Source organism: Diabrotica virgifera, chromosome 2, assembly GCF_917563875.1.
Source record: "Diabrotica virgifera virgifera chromosome 2, PGI_DIABVI_V3a".
In the NCBI taxonomy this organism is placed as follows: Eukaryota; Metazoa; Arthropoda; class Insecta; order Coleoptera; family Chrysomelidae; genus Diabrotica; species Diabrotica virgifera.
Genome location: NC_065444.1, coordinates 56,132,600 through 56,148,329, shown reverse-complemented (window position 1 = coordinate 56,148,329; position 15,730 = coordinate 56,132,600).

Sequence of the window (15,730 nt, the reverse complement as noted above, 5' to 3'; positions counted from 1 at the left end):
AATAATTTCTAATCTTTCTTGATTATGGCGCCTTGAAAAAGGCGTCTCAATCAAAGTACATATTATATCGTGTAAAATGAATAAAATATGTATGAATAAAAATGTTTGGCCAATAAAACTAACACACCTACGTTTCACCAACGTCAAATATGACTTATTTTATTTGTCTCAAATAAATAGTTACTCTTCGAATAAATTGACAAGTTAACCTCGCTTTAAATAAATATCGACATATATAATCAAATGTAACAAAGAACATTCGTCATTTTAACTTTAAATTATCAAGATTGTATTGAAACACAATAAAAATAAAATATATTCGACTGATAAATTTTATTCCACCAATAACTAAGTATTCACAGATTTATTTGTTGTTGGTGAATTATTACTAACATAAACTAAAATACCCTTCAATAGACCAATCTTAAATTTGCCTGTTTATTATTCACTTTTCATAAACAAATTTAAATTGTCCTACCTATTTTTATTGAATACTTAACCTACTAACAGCCCAAATCAAAAAAAAATTTAAAATAGTTTCACAGCACACAAGAGAATCAACTGAGATCCGAGATGTGAGCGATTTTGTTATGCTGAAGGCCTGTAGGCTACAAAATCTGGTGCCTAACTTCCTAAAAAATTCGTGGAAATTATGGCCCAGTACCGCTAGAACTTAAGGGCTTTAGCTGGCGTAAAGAGCGAGATGGCACATCAATTCTGTTGCATCGTTGTTCTATTCTAGGCGACGTTTAAAAGTGCCTTACCAATGAATATAGAATCTTAATACTACTACTATAAGGGGCGTACAATAATTACAATTTCGGAGAGAAATTAAAAGTAGTTCTTTTTTATTTTAGGTATTGTGTCAAAATTTAACAATTTTAAAATAAGTAATTTATATTGATAATTTATATTATTGTACAATTATTATTGTTATTGTATTATTGTATTATTGTATTATTGTACATTTGGAGAGGTTAGGCGGCGCCTACCTTGCCGACCCCGACGGGCCGCCCCTGCATCAGCAGCAGAAAATATGAATTCTCATCTAAAGAACAAGAGATCATCTTCAGTACTACTGAAAATACTAAATTTCAAGACTGTTTAATTACATTGTACAAAATAATTGAACCCGTTGGTTCTTTGAGCATTGCTTCATTTTACGATAGGTAGGTTGCTAACCTCGCCTATTAACCCTCCACTTTTATCCGGGCTTGGGACCGGCTGTAATAACTACCAAGCTACTCGATCCACCGATAGTCATCCCAGGCAGTCTTAAGAAGGATTGCTGGAAAAGGACTGCAGGATAGGGTAAGAAGTGAGGAAATCAGACGCATATTTGGGGTAGACAATATAAATGCCTGGGTAAAGAACAGAAAAAAAGAGTGGAATGAACACATAAGCAGGATGTCTGAATCAAGGATAGTAAAAGTAGCTAGGGACAAGTCACCGTTAGGCAGAAGAAGTATAGGACGCCCAAGGAAAAGATGGAATGACAACTTAGAGTTTAGAGGCAGAATGAAAGACACCGTTGAAGAAAAACAGGCAGTATGCTTATATAAAAGAAGAAAAAGAAGAAAATAATTGAACCTAAGAATATAATATTGTCATTCAGATTATTCAATAATCGTATTTGTATGTATCTAACGAACAAAAACAGTTGTTGATGACTTCATAAAAAAATACGGTCATATAAAAATTCAAAATAAAACTGTACGGGCTAGAAGGTTAATCACGCCTGCGGGACGCATTGTTCTTTCAAATGTGTGCCCCACTGTACAGCATAAATTCTTAGTAAACTATTTACAAAATATCGAACTTAACTTGGTCTTCCCAAATAGGTTTTTCAAAATCAGCACTACATCATCAGAGTATAGTCATATTTATATAATGACGATACAACTATAGGCGCTTATACCCGTAGGCAGGAGGAGGCCATGCCCCCCTAACTTTTCGAGCGCTTTAAACTATATATTGTCATCCATTGTATACAAAATGTAATGTGCAACATCTTCACGTCTGCCCCCCGAAAATTTTTTATATGGGCGCCCATGGAAACAACATTCCGAGTCTTTCTGTCACAAGATGGTGTGATATGTTACAAAAAAGATCATATATACTATCAATCGCTGCAACAAAACACATCACTACTTATCGAAGAAAATTCTATGGAGACCAATACTGATAATCCAAATAAGGCTCTATATTATAACATCTTCCATAAATAATAGAGAATTTAAAAGTCCGATAAAATATCGAACCAAAAGCTATCACCAACAAAATTGATATTAGATTTGACACCAAAGGTATAAATAATAATCAGCCAACAACGCAATATTAATGGTACCTGTACTTACGCTACCAGACAAAAAGAAAAAAAAACATTAGACACCAGCACCCAAAATGCAGAAAACTAAGACCAGTAGGTATTACTTCATAGTATCCGCACCATCTAATTAAGCTCTTTTAGAAGCAGTAAAACACTTTATTGAGAATCCATTAAAACCATTATTTGTCCTAAATTTCGAACAATTCTGAGTGTGGTGAAAATTTATAAATTTGTAATTAGGAAATAATTAAGGGAAATAAGTTCAATTTTGTTACCACGGGATTTTTGGGCTAAACATGAATATCATGACGGTGATGGTCTCCGAGGCATACCCAGAATGGGCCTCATCTCCTGGAGTTTTATGGAAATTTGACATTAAATTAATGAAAACTTAAAGGGGTTTTTGGATTAGCTGAACACTAATATCATGTCGGCGATTGTATTCGAGGCACCTGGTGAGCAGGATCAATTGATTTTGTATCGACCTGGGCAACAGGTGTCTCGAAAACCACTGACAACGTAATATTCGTATTCAGCGATCCCATTAGTTCCGAGTAATAGGTTTGCTGATTTTTTGCTGATTTTGTATCGAATTTCTATACAAAACTCCAGAAGACGAGGCCTATCCTTGTTACTAAGTACGCTGGAGACCATTATCGTCATGATATTCGTGAGCAGCGTCCCCAAAAACTCCCGAGAAATAATATTGAACTCATTTCCTTCAATTATTTCCGAATTAAAAATTTATCATTTTTCATCACTTCGAAATTCCTTTGGAAAATGCATTTTCCTTGTTCAACTTCCACAACACCGCAACTTGCTCAAGTAAAAATAGTTTTTGTGAACATATTTAAATTAAAAAAAAAATAATAAAAATAAAAAATCTTGCTTAAACTGTGAGTTTTCTGATCGATTCTAATAATTTTTTGTTTCAAATGCCTTATTAGAAAAAGGATTTGACGGATTTGTGCAATTTCCACAAGCGCGAGTTTTTTATTCTTTAGGAATTGTCTGGTAGCGAACTGGAAATTACGTGATTCGTCTTGCTAATTAGTACTTCAGTGAAATAGTAAAAAAGCAATTGTATCTATCGGTAGTTGTAGTTTCCTTATTCTAAGAGTAATTTATAGTACAAATAGTTGCTACCAATCAAAGAATTTATCTGTTCGCGACGTTTAATTGATTATTTCGCGTTGTGCCACTTTACCGTTTCAGTCTGAAGAGACCGTCCATAGGAGAGGACATATTATATAGACCAGGGCATTTAGGAAAAGATAAATCTGTTTTTAAATACAGCATTTTAAATACGCCGAACAATCTTCTTTTTTTTCCTAAAATATGCTTTTTAGCGATTTTATAGTGATTTAGTATTTATTTAAACAAACTTGTGTACTTCATCAGTGGAACTTCATACTATCATAAAGTATCAGTGGAAAAAACAATGTTTTAATAGAAGGGACTCAAAAATGTCATTAAAAGGCATTATAACAAGTTATTTTGATTCAAAAACAAGTTTTTCATCAAATTTTCTGCAAAATCGCTAAATCACTGCAAAACTGCTAAATCACTGCAAAATCGCTAAAAATGATATTTTAAGAAAAAAAGAAGAAGACTGTTCGGGTTTCAATGCTTTAACTTTAGCTTATTTTTACGTTCCGCATAATAGACCATGGCGCATCTGTAAAAATATTAGTACATTTGGACGTTAAGAGGTGACTCAAATATTTTTGCAGAAATTGCTTGAAAATAACTCAAATAATAATATTTGAGTTATCCTCCCTCTCAAAAACGTCCGAAACATTGTTTAAATAATCAAAATGTCAAAAAATGAAGGAAAAATTCGTTTTTTTTTCTTCGTTTTTTGATTATAACTTTAAAAGTATTCATTTCCGAGAAAAGTTGTATTGACATAAAAGTTGCGTAATTAAATTTCCTACAATATAGAGTTGGTGAAAAATTTAAAAAATAGTCACCCTTGTTGCAAAATAGCAATAATTGCGAAGAAACCATACAAAAAAAATATTCGCATTTTACATTTTTCAACCATTTATGCTACACATAGGACCTTTATATTTCACCCAGAAAAACTTTATGATACAGTAAAACAATACTGTAAATTTTATTAAGATTCGTTTAATAGATTTTGCAAAATAAATTTTGCAATCCAGCTTTCGCAAAAAAAATTCATTTTTTCAAAATGTTACAGGACTGAAAATAAAGCAGATAGCAAGTTGAATTTTTTTGTGTATAGAAGTGTACCTACTGTACCTTCCATTTGCAATTTGCAAAATTAAAATCGATTAACTACCACGTCGTCAGGAATTTTTTAAATAAACATTAGTTATTGGGGCTACGCTCAGGACAGCGGATAGTTTGCTCTGATTGGGCATTCCAATGACCTTTGATAATGATTGATACATTTTAATTTTTATTACATTTCGATATAAATTAATAAATTTGTTTATTGCAAAATAAAAACACATACTCTATCCTTTGAAACAATACTTTTTTTAGCAAAAACTTTCTCTGTTCATATATTTTAACTTAGAGAATAAAAGTTTATTTTTAAACATATGCAATTGTTTAAACAATAAGTATTTCGCAATCAATAATAAGATTAGTTTGATATTTGATATTTTGAGACAAGATAATGATATTTTAAGAAAAAAAGAAGAAGACTGTTCGGGTTTCTTTAACTTTAGCTTATTTTTACGTTCCGCATAATAGACCAGGGCGCATCTGTAAAAATATTAGTACATTTGGACGTTAAGAGGTGACTCAAATATTTTTGCAGAAATTGCTTGAAAATAACTCAAATAATAATATTTGAGTTATCCTCCCTCTCCAAAAGGTCCGCAACATTGTTTAAATAATCAAAATGTCAAAAAATGAAGGAGAAATTCGATTTTTTTCTTCGTTTTTTGATTATAACTTTAAAAGTATTCATTTCCGAGAAAAGTTATACTGACATAAAAGTTGCGTAATTAAATTTCCTACAATATAGAGTTGGTGAAAAATTTAAAAAATAGTCACCCTTGTTGCAAAATGGCAATAATTGCGAAGAAACCATACAAAAAAAGTATTCGCATTTTACGTTTTTCAACCATTTATGCTACACATAGGACCTTTATATTTCACCCAGAAAAACTTTGTGATATAGTAAAACAATACTGTAAATTTTATTAAGATTCGTTTAATAGATTTTGCAAAATAAATTTTGCAATCCAGCTTTCGCAAAAAAAATTCATTTTTCAAAATGTTACAGCACTGAAAATAAAGCAGATAGCAAGTTGAATTTTTTTTGTGTATAGACGTGTACTGTACCTTTCATTTGCAATTTGCAAAATTAAAATCGATTAACTACCACGTCGTCAGGAATTTTTTAAATAAACATTAGTTATTGGTGCTACGCTCACGACAGCGGATAGTTTGCTCTGATTGGGCATTCCAATGACCTTTGATAATGATTGATACATTTTAATTTATTACATTTCGATATAAATGAATAAATTTGTTTATTGCAAAATAAAAACACATACTCTATCCTTTGAAATAACACTTTTTTTAGCAAAAACTTTCTCTGTTCATATATTTTAACGTAGAGAATAAAAGTTTATTTTTAAACATATGCAATTGTTTAAACAATATTTCACAATCAATAATAAGATTAGTTTGATTTGTGTGGAATTAAAATATTAAAATACAACAAAATATAGAGTAAGAAAATAATATATTAGATAAAGATTGGAAAAAATTTTGGTGGAAATCAACTTGTGTGAATCGAACACCGCTGTCCTGCGCCTATATAGCACCAAAAATTAATGTTTATTTAACAAATTTCCTGACGCAGTGGTAATTAATCGATTTTAATTTTGTAAATTGCAAATGAAAGGTACAGTACACTTATATGTATAAGCAAAAAAAAATTCAACTGCTATCTGCTTTATTTTCAGTCCTGCAACATTTTAAAATAATGAATTTTTTTTGCGAAAGCTGGATTGCAAAATTTATTTTTCAAAATCTATTAAACTGATCTTAATGAAATTTACATTGTTGTTTTACTATATCATAAAGTTTTTCTGGGTAAAATATGAAGGTCCTAAGTGTAGCATAAATGGTTGAAAGACGTAAAATGCAAATACTTGTTTTTGTATGTTTTTTTTTCCCAATTATTGCTATTTTGCAACAAAAGCGACTATTTTTTAAATTTTTCAAAAAATTTTATATTGTAGGAAATTTAGTTATGCATCTTTTATGTTAATACAACTTTTCTCAGATATGAATAGTTTTAAAGGTCTAATAAAAAAAAAACAATAAAAATATCGAATTTGTCCTTCATATTTTGACATTTTGATTATTTAAACAATGTTCCGGACCATTTTGAGTGGGAGGATAACTCAAATATTAATATTTGAGCTATTTTCAAGCAATTTCTGCAAAAAAATTTGAGTCACATCTCAACGTCCATCTCAAAACAGATGCGTCCTGGACTATAAGCTAAAAACCAAATCTCAGACAAATCGAAGATCCAAAAGTTTTTGTCTGAGTGATTTGATATGGACTGTACCTTAGATAGGTATACCTACATACTTATGTGTGACATGTGTAATATACAAAAAGGTAGTGTCCGGAACATCTGTAGTTATTAACCAAATAATTACAAAATACTTAATACAAAATTAGTAGTTTTAGTGTTTAATTTGCAAATATACTTAAAAACAAAAAAACATACAAACGAATACCACAAGTAATTTACCACAACTCAGCATTAATTCCACACTTATCTATTTTCATTTTCTATTGAAATAGACGATGCACTTACAAAAAGTAATTACTGGTAGTTACGTTACTCTCTAGTAATTGCGCAAGAAAAATAGCAGAAGCAACAGTTTAAAAAAGTGACTGCATTAGTGTGTATAATTATTTACTATTATGTGTAAAATTACTAGTACAGTCATTGAAGGTTTTCCCCTCCGATTTTGTTGACCCTCCATCGATTTTCATGTAAATTGGTGAGTAGTTAGGGGGTACATAAAGAAACAAAAGTGATATGATGCCAACTTGCGATCAGGGGTGAAAACTGGTGAGTAGTTAGAGGGTACCTAAAGAAACAAAAGTGATATGATGCCAACTTGCGATCAGGGGTGAAACCCCCTTCTCAGAGGTGATAATTATTTTATTAAAATTAATCCCATGTATCTACAGAGGGACAAAATCCAAGTAAAATTTGATATATAAAGTTATTAAAATAAATCAATACTTTTTGAGTTATTGAATATCAAAGATTTTCATTTTTCCTGAAAAATGCATGTTTTAAAGCGGTTTTTCATAAATAATTCAAAAACTAGGTATAAGTTTCCACGAACGCCCATAAAAAAATTTTTAGGGTGGGGGGCAGACGTGAAGATGTTGCACATTACATTATGTATACTTTGGATAACCATATATATAGTTTAAAGCACCCTAAAAGCTAGGGGTGCCAAGCCACCCTGCCCAGGGGTATGGGCCCCATGTAAGTTTCTACAAAAAAATTGTTATTGCTGAAATTGGAGCTGATAAAAGATTGAATAAATTTCTTTTTATATTACCTAAAAGGAAAAACCTTTTAATATTACCTAATTCAAAGTTAATTATAGGTAATTGAATGTACCTATATATATTTTTTTTTCGACGTGTAGGTACTCAAATCTAAGTATTCAAGCTTAAATAACGGGAAAAACGATGCATTATGTAAAATATAAGTTACTTACTAAACACTTACCAAAGCACCTACTCAAGAATACTTCTTGTAGATCTCCATCTAAACAGGTCAAAATATTTTAGGTCATTACTTATGCTAAAATAAAGAAAGTCTCATTGGAGGAGGATAACCAAAATTGAAGGTAGTAGGTGATTTTTAACACTAGACCATGTCCACATAATCACTAATCAAAAAGAAAAAGCTCTAGAAAAAAGAGTATGTGCAGCATCAGCAATTTTTCTGAACGTTGTCCAGGTTTTTGATAAAGTTTGGCCTGATGGGCTATATCAAATATAAAAAAAAGGGAAGCTGTCAATACATAATAGTTCATTAAAGTGAGGGGCAAAATTATGCAATAAATCAATGTTTTCGAGAATGGGAGATTTTGGATCGAAATCGAAACAGGTTAATTTTTATTTTTAAATTATGAATTTTTGGCAATTATGTATATCATAAGTACTGACTTCATCAATGCATGCCACTTGTCATGTTCCTGTTATATTGAAAAGTCTGCCATAATAGGTGGAAGCTACGATAAGGACCAAAACAAATTTAAGAAGTTTTGGTGTTAGAATTTATGGCCAATTGTAAATAAAATAGATATTATGCCTCAAACGTTAATGTGAAATTATTCTGAAAAGCTTTCGTTACATACGTTACCTCAAGAAAAATAACCCCAATATTATAAAGTTTTATCAGAAAGTTGTAATTCGACCCAATTCCAAATCTAATTGTAGGTACTATGTATGCTACACATACAAGTCTCGTGCTGTAGGTAAAAATTTTATGTTCAAATTTACGCAGTTGGGTAAAGTGACCTATTGTTCAAGTCACGTTTTGCCATATTACTAGTATTTCTTCATGATCATTATTGTTCATTCACCATATTATGCAGTAAATATGAAATTAGTAAAACATCGAAAGTGGTTAAAGCCGAAACAAGTTTCAACGTTTGGTTTGCTTGTGGCAACACTTTCACTTGTATGCAACAAGATATGCAATTAAAGAACGAGTGTTAATGTTTTTTGCCCTGTTTGTGGTTAATAACATCTCGTTTCAAATGACCGCCTATGTGTGAGGTACGAACCATGTATAGGGACGACTGGAAATATTTTTTTATTTTTCCCCTAATAGCCCTACTCCATTATTGTAGTAGATTTAGTGGTGAGGTACTTATGTTAGATATGTAATTAATTTTTACAAATAATAAAGTAGGTACATCTAACTGGTGGTCTGATAAAAAACCTCGGAAGTTCTTGGTGTCGCAAAAACCCCCGAATAACAAAATCTGGCACTTAATATAGGTACCTACCTACTGATTTTGACATGTTTATGCACTTTTGGATGCATGTTATGTACTTTAAAATGCAACTTTGTATGTATTTCCATTAATTTTTCTATTACCTACAGACTTATTTCCTGACGTCATTCTGAACAAAATGCAAAAAGTTGCAAGTCTCTAGGTTCTGTATTTAAAAATTGATTTACCACGGTGATTTTAGGGCTAATTGCCCTGGTCTATACCGTCGAATTGATACATATTTTATTTAAAAAATTGATAACACAGACGTAACTGGCATTCAAAATCGCCGGTCGCTTCAAGAGTTGTTTCTGAGAGAACGGTTCATTCTACACAAAAAGTGCTAATAAACATTTTTGTTCAAAATAATTAACGCAGCTGCATTTCTTCTTGAAACCTTTTTTGTCTACGACGACGTACACATTTACACAATCTTGGTAAATCGGTGTTTTCCGTTTCCTCCATACGAGTGAGGGTTTTATGGAGGCTTTTTTTGGGATTCCAAAATTGATATTTTCTGCAAAATTCAAGAGTTCGTATGATATTTACAGGTTCAGTAGTATTTCCGTCTCTGAAGACTGGAGTAGCAAGTCAAAGTGTATATATAAACAGACATGTAAGTAGGTACAGTTGAGTCCGGGAATCTTTACCCGTGCGTCATCATTTAAAGCATACGAAATAAGTCGATGATAAGTCGGAAATTGGAATTTACAAAACGCAACAGCAAGTGACTTACTGTCACTTGCTGTTGCGTTTAGTAAATTTTTTAGATAGAAGATTGAAGCGCTTGAGCCACTTCCTCGTTTGTTATTTTGGTGACCATTGCTGCTACTGTCTCCGTTGACTCCACACTCCACAGGCTGTCTGTCAAATTCTTCATTTAATAATCTGTCAAAGTACTTTCTCCATCTCTTTTTGACATCCTTTTCGTGAGCTAGTATTTTATTATTTTCATCTCGATACATCTAATCTGATTAAAACCTTTTGCTCTCTTCTTTGCTCTCTGTTTGGCTATTTTATTATAGGTATCTTCGTTTCGCCTTCCCTGTATTAAATAATACTTAATAGGTATTAAAATAAATGGTGTTAGATTTAACAATCTGAGAATTGCCGACGACACCGTTCTGATCGCAGAAATACTTGAAGAGCTACAGACATTAGTGAATAAGTGCAGCGAAGAATATGGACTATCTTTGAACATAAAGAAAACTAAATTTAAGGTAATATCGAAATCAACACGAAATGTCCAAAAGTTATATTTACACAATGAAATTATCGATCGAGTTAGCAAATACAAATATTTAGGCACTTTTATAAATGAAGACAACGATAGCTCGGCAGAAATCAAAATAAGAATAGAAAAAGCCAGATCCATATTCACTAAAATGAAGAGAGTGTTCTGTGGAAGAGATTTGAGCCTTGAAATGAAACTTCGCCTGCTGAGATGTTACGTACTTTCTGTGCTGTTCTACGGAATGGAGTCGTGGACGCTGAAAAAGATTGATACCAAAAAATTAGAGGCATTTGAACTGTGGATGTATCGCAGAATCTTGAGAATATCATGGACGGAGAGAGTCACAAACGTCGAGGTCTTGAGAAGAATTAATAAAGAAAAGGAAGTCATATTTACGATCAAAAAACGAAATCTGCAATACTTAGGACACATTACAAGAGGCGAAAGATATGAACTGCTTCGAATAATTATGACGGGAAGATAGCAGGAAAAAGGTCCATAGGAAGAAGACGAAACTCCTGGCTAAAGAATCTACGGGAATGGTATAGATGTAGCAACAACGAATTGTTTCGGTCAGCAGTTTCGAAAATACGTATAGCCCTGATGATCGCCAACCTTCGGAACGAAGATGGCACTTGAAGAAGAAGTTATTATCCTTATAATACCCTTGGTACCTTAATAACTATAATGTGGTATTTTTATTGTTAATAGTAAAAGTAAACGATCAATTCGTTTTTATTTTCATTAATTTTTTTTATTTCAATTTTTTTATCATTTATTACCCAATTTATTCCAATTGAAGCCAATTTAAAAAATATTTAAATCCACGGTTTTTTCTTTTCCCAATTATGGTATAAAAATAATTAGGTAACTAACTTTTTTCAATCCCTGTAGGTGTATAAATTAATGATTATTTCCACTTTTTTCTAAATTTTAACGGAATCGCGTTATAGTCGGCAAAAACCATTAACTTAATTACAAATTAATTATAAATCAATTAGTTTTACGTCAATTTGATGATGCTTCTGTCTTTCATTCCCTTAATACCTCATTAACTGGACCATTTTCAACAAACAGATAAATCTTCCGAGAGAAATAAAGATGGTTCCTAGAGGCGGAGCCCAGCGCTTTATGGGACCGGTAAATTTCTAATGGCATCTGTGACGTCACCGAACTGTAACCAATACATTCGACTCGCTTGCCCCTTCCATGCCGTCGTTTCCCTTCCTACATCGGTGAATCTTGCCGTCATTCGCTGGAGAGGGTTTGATGGTGGCGGTTGTCGGTGAGGTTAGGTTAATGTATAGGTTCCGAGTAATAAATATTTCTGTCAAGCAGCAGATCTTTTCTAATGGGCGGCTTTGAGTCAAAAGCTTATCTATATTCCTGGCCACAAGCCAGTTAAGTCCGGAGAAGCAGGTTTCGCATTGCGGTTTTTACAATGTGGCCGAAATTTTTATACAGATTTAGATGGCTTTAAAATATTGTATTCTTTGTTTTGTCTCATCACAAGAACTGGTTTAAAATATTCACAGTAGGTATTTATAGTGCAGGTTGTGAGGTAGCCTCACGTATGAAAAATGTAGAAACATTCGGTTTCTTTGTGGATTTTTGTTCAAAAGTCTCCTTTAAACAAATCTGAAAGGCGTCCGGAGAAATTTTTGGGTAGATATTGTTTAAACAATTTTTTTAAACAAACTTGAACAATCACCTTTTTTGTTCCGGAAAACATTTTTGTCATTTTAAAAAAAGGTCTCTTTTATATCATTTTTCTCAGAAGTTAATGGTTTACGAAGGTTGAAAACTATGAAAGAGGTGGCCAAGTACCTAAATTGAATTTTAAACATTTAAAAGTTCTGAGAGAAATCAGATCTTATTTTAATTTAGACCATTCTTTTTAATTGTTAATTATGCGCGTATAGATAGGTACTCGACTTCGAAGTCACCGCGCGTCGCATATATAGGGTGTTTCATTAATAATCGAATAGTTTAATATAACCTCGAATAGTTTAAAAATGCTGAGCAAAAATAATTTTTAGATAAAACACCCTGTAACTCAGTAAGGAACCACATTTTATTTAAGTGTTTTAGGTTAAATCTTCGTAATTTGTGCTAAGGTTTCTCCAGTTACTATATGGACAATTATTAATGAAACACCCTGTATAGGTACCTACCTAATGCGTCTCTGTCGCAGTATACAGGGTGTAACAAAAATACAGGTCATAAATTAAATCACATATTCTGGAACCAAAAATAGTTCGATTGAACCTAACTTACCTTAGTACAAATATTCACATAAAAAAGTTACAGCCTATGACCTCTCAAAAAATTTTATGGAGGGTTCGTTCCCTTAAGCCCCCCCTTAGACTTTTTTTTGTCAAATCCGCCCCATATTTTTCAGTATCTACGATTATCGAGACCTGGTAATAATATGAAAATTTAAGTACATTTTTGGGTAGGTATATTTTGAACCATATTAAAAAAAAGCCACATCCCGATAAAAGGTGCATTATCGAAAAAATACTAAGAGGCAAAAAAGTTTTAAAAACACTGTGTTTAACTAATGGTACCGCAATAATAATTTAATTGGAACGTACACAAAAGTTTGGGGGAGTTTAAAGGAACAAAATCCCCATAAAATTTTTTTTAAGATATCCCTGCCAAAAGAATTCTACGTGTCCATTTTCAATAAAAAATATCTAATAGTTTTCGATATATTGGGAAAAATCGATTTTCATTTTACCTGTAACTTCAAAGGGCTGTAACTTTTATTATGTGAACATTATTTGTACCTACTAAGGTAAGTTAAGTTCAATCTAACTAGTTTCGGCCCCAGAATATGTGATTTAATTTATGACCTGCATTTTTGTTACACCCTGTATATTTAATTGGCATATTTAATTAGCACATTGGCAATAATTAATTGAATAAATAAATTTGGCGTCTGAGATTCGCGGTGGCTTAAAAGTCGTGTGGACGCGTCTATTTAACAATAATTAAACAATAACTGTCAAAATTGAAATAAGCCCCTCCCTATTACTCTTCCGAATCTTTAAATTGAATGTTCACATTTCAATTTAGGCACTTGGCAACATCAAAAATGATAATTTTTACATGAGTTTTCAAGCCTCAAAAATGCGTATTTTTGCATTTTTCAGATTTTAAATGGCTTATAGTTAGGTAAATACCTATATCTATAATTATTCTTCTTCTTAAAGTTCCCTCTCCTATCGGAGGTTGGATATCATAATGGCCATGGTCACTTTGTTGGCTGCTGCTCTGAATAGTTGTAATGAACTACAGTTAAACCATTCTCTAAGGTTCCTCAGCCAGGAGATGCGTCTTCTTCCTATGCCTCTTCTTCCTTGGATCCTTCCTTGCAGAATAATTCTCAGCAACTCATATTTTTCTCCTCTGGTAATGTGACCCAAATATTCCAGTTTTCTAGTTTTTATACTTTTCATAATTTCTAACTCCTTATTTAAACGTCGTAGCACTTCAACATTGGTAATACTTTGAACCCACTGAATTTTCAATATTCTTCTGTAACACCACATTTCGAACGCTTCTATTCTTCTTATGTGTTGTCTCTTCAATGTCCAAGCTTCCATTCCGTATAGCAATATAGAAAATATGTAGCATCTTAGAGCCCTCAATCTGAGAGGCAACTGAAGGTCTTTGTTTGTAAGCAGTGTCTTCATTTTTATAAATGCTTGCCTTGCAGTTTCAATTCGGACTTTAATTTCTTTGCTTTGGTCATTTTTGTCATCAACCCAGGTTCCCAGATATTTTATGTCTTAACGTTTTCTATTTGAGTTTGTTCTATCATTAACCTTTCATTTCCATGTTCTGTTTTTGAGACAATCATAAATTTAGTTTTTTTCTTGTTTATTTTTAGTCCGTATCGAATGCAATAATCGTTAATTCTATTTAGCAATTCTTGTAGTGATTCCAAAGTGTCTGCCATTATAACGGTGTCATCAGCGAATCTTATGTTATTTATTATTCTTCCGTTTATATAGATTTCATCACTTAGCTCCGCTATCGCTTCCTGAAATATAGCTTTACTGTACAGGTTAAACAGTAGCGGCGACAGAACACAACCCTGTCTTACTCCTCTCTTTATATCAATATTCTCGGACTCCTGTTCTTCTATCTTTATATTGGCCTTTTGATTCCAATACAGATTGATGATAATTCGTAAATCTCGTCTGTCTATATTTCTGTTTATCAATAATTCTATTAGTTTTTCACGTCGGACCCTGTCGAACGCTTTTTCGAAGTCGATGAAACAGGAATAAACATCCAGTTTCATATCTAAGCATCTTTGAGAGAGGACATTAAACGCAAACAATGCCTCTCTTGTTCCAAGTCCTTTGCGGAACTCAAATTGGGTATCATCCATATCATATTCTAGCTTTCTGTAGGTATAATCTTCCATGAATCACCTTTAGAAATATTTTGAGGGTATGGCTTATTAGTGATACTGTCCTATAGTCCGAACAATCTTTGGCGTATATTGTTTTTGGTATTGTTACAAAGGTGGACACACACCAACCATTTCTGAGGGTTTCATAATTCTATCTAATTCGAAAACTATTAATTTTTGAGAAAAATGACACGAGACCTTGACCCAAAAACCCAAATAAATATTATCCGGAGCAAAAAAGACTATGTTTTGAATTTGTTTAAACAATTTCTGCCCAAAAATTTATTATTTGTTTCAAAGAGACATGAACAGGAATCCGGAAATAAACCGAATCAGATACCTAATGACCTACTTGTTCATACGGCAATGACCTCACAAGATGGACTATTAGCATACTTATTCAATGTACTATTACTGATATTATACTAAAGAAAAGTGTAAGTTTCTGATACAAAAAATAAATAACAATTGCTAATCTCAGTGAAACCACAAATTGTAAAATAGTATATTGTACAACAAGAGAGAAAAAAGACATATTTCTCACGAGCGCAGAAGTTTGTTGCGCGCAAATCAAGCGAGAGAGAAATATGTCATTTTCTCTCGTGTTGTACACTGTACTTTTTCTATGGATGCGTTTTTGTCAAGAGTTCAAACTTAACTCAAAATTAAATAATTTAGGTGCTTTTAGGTATATATAT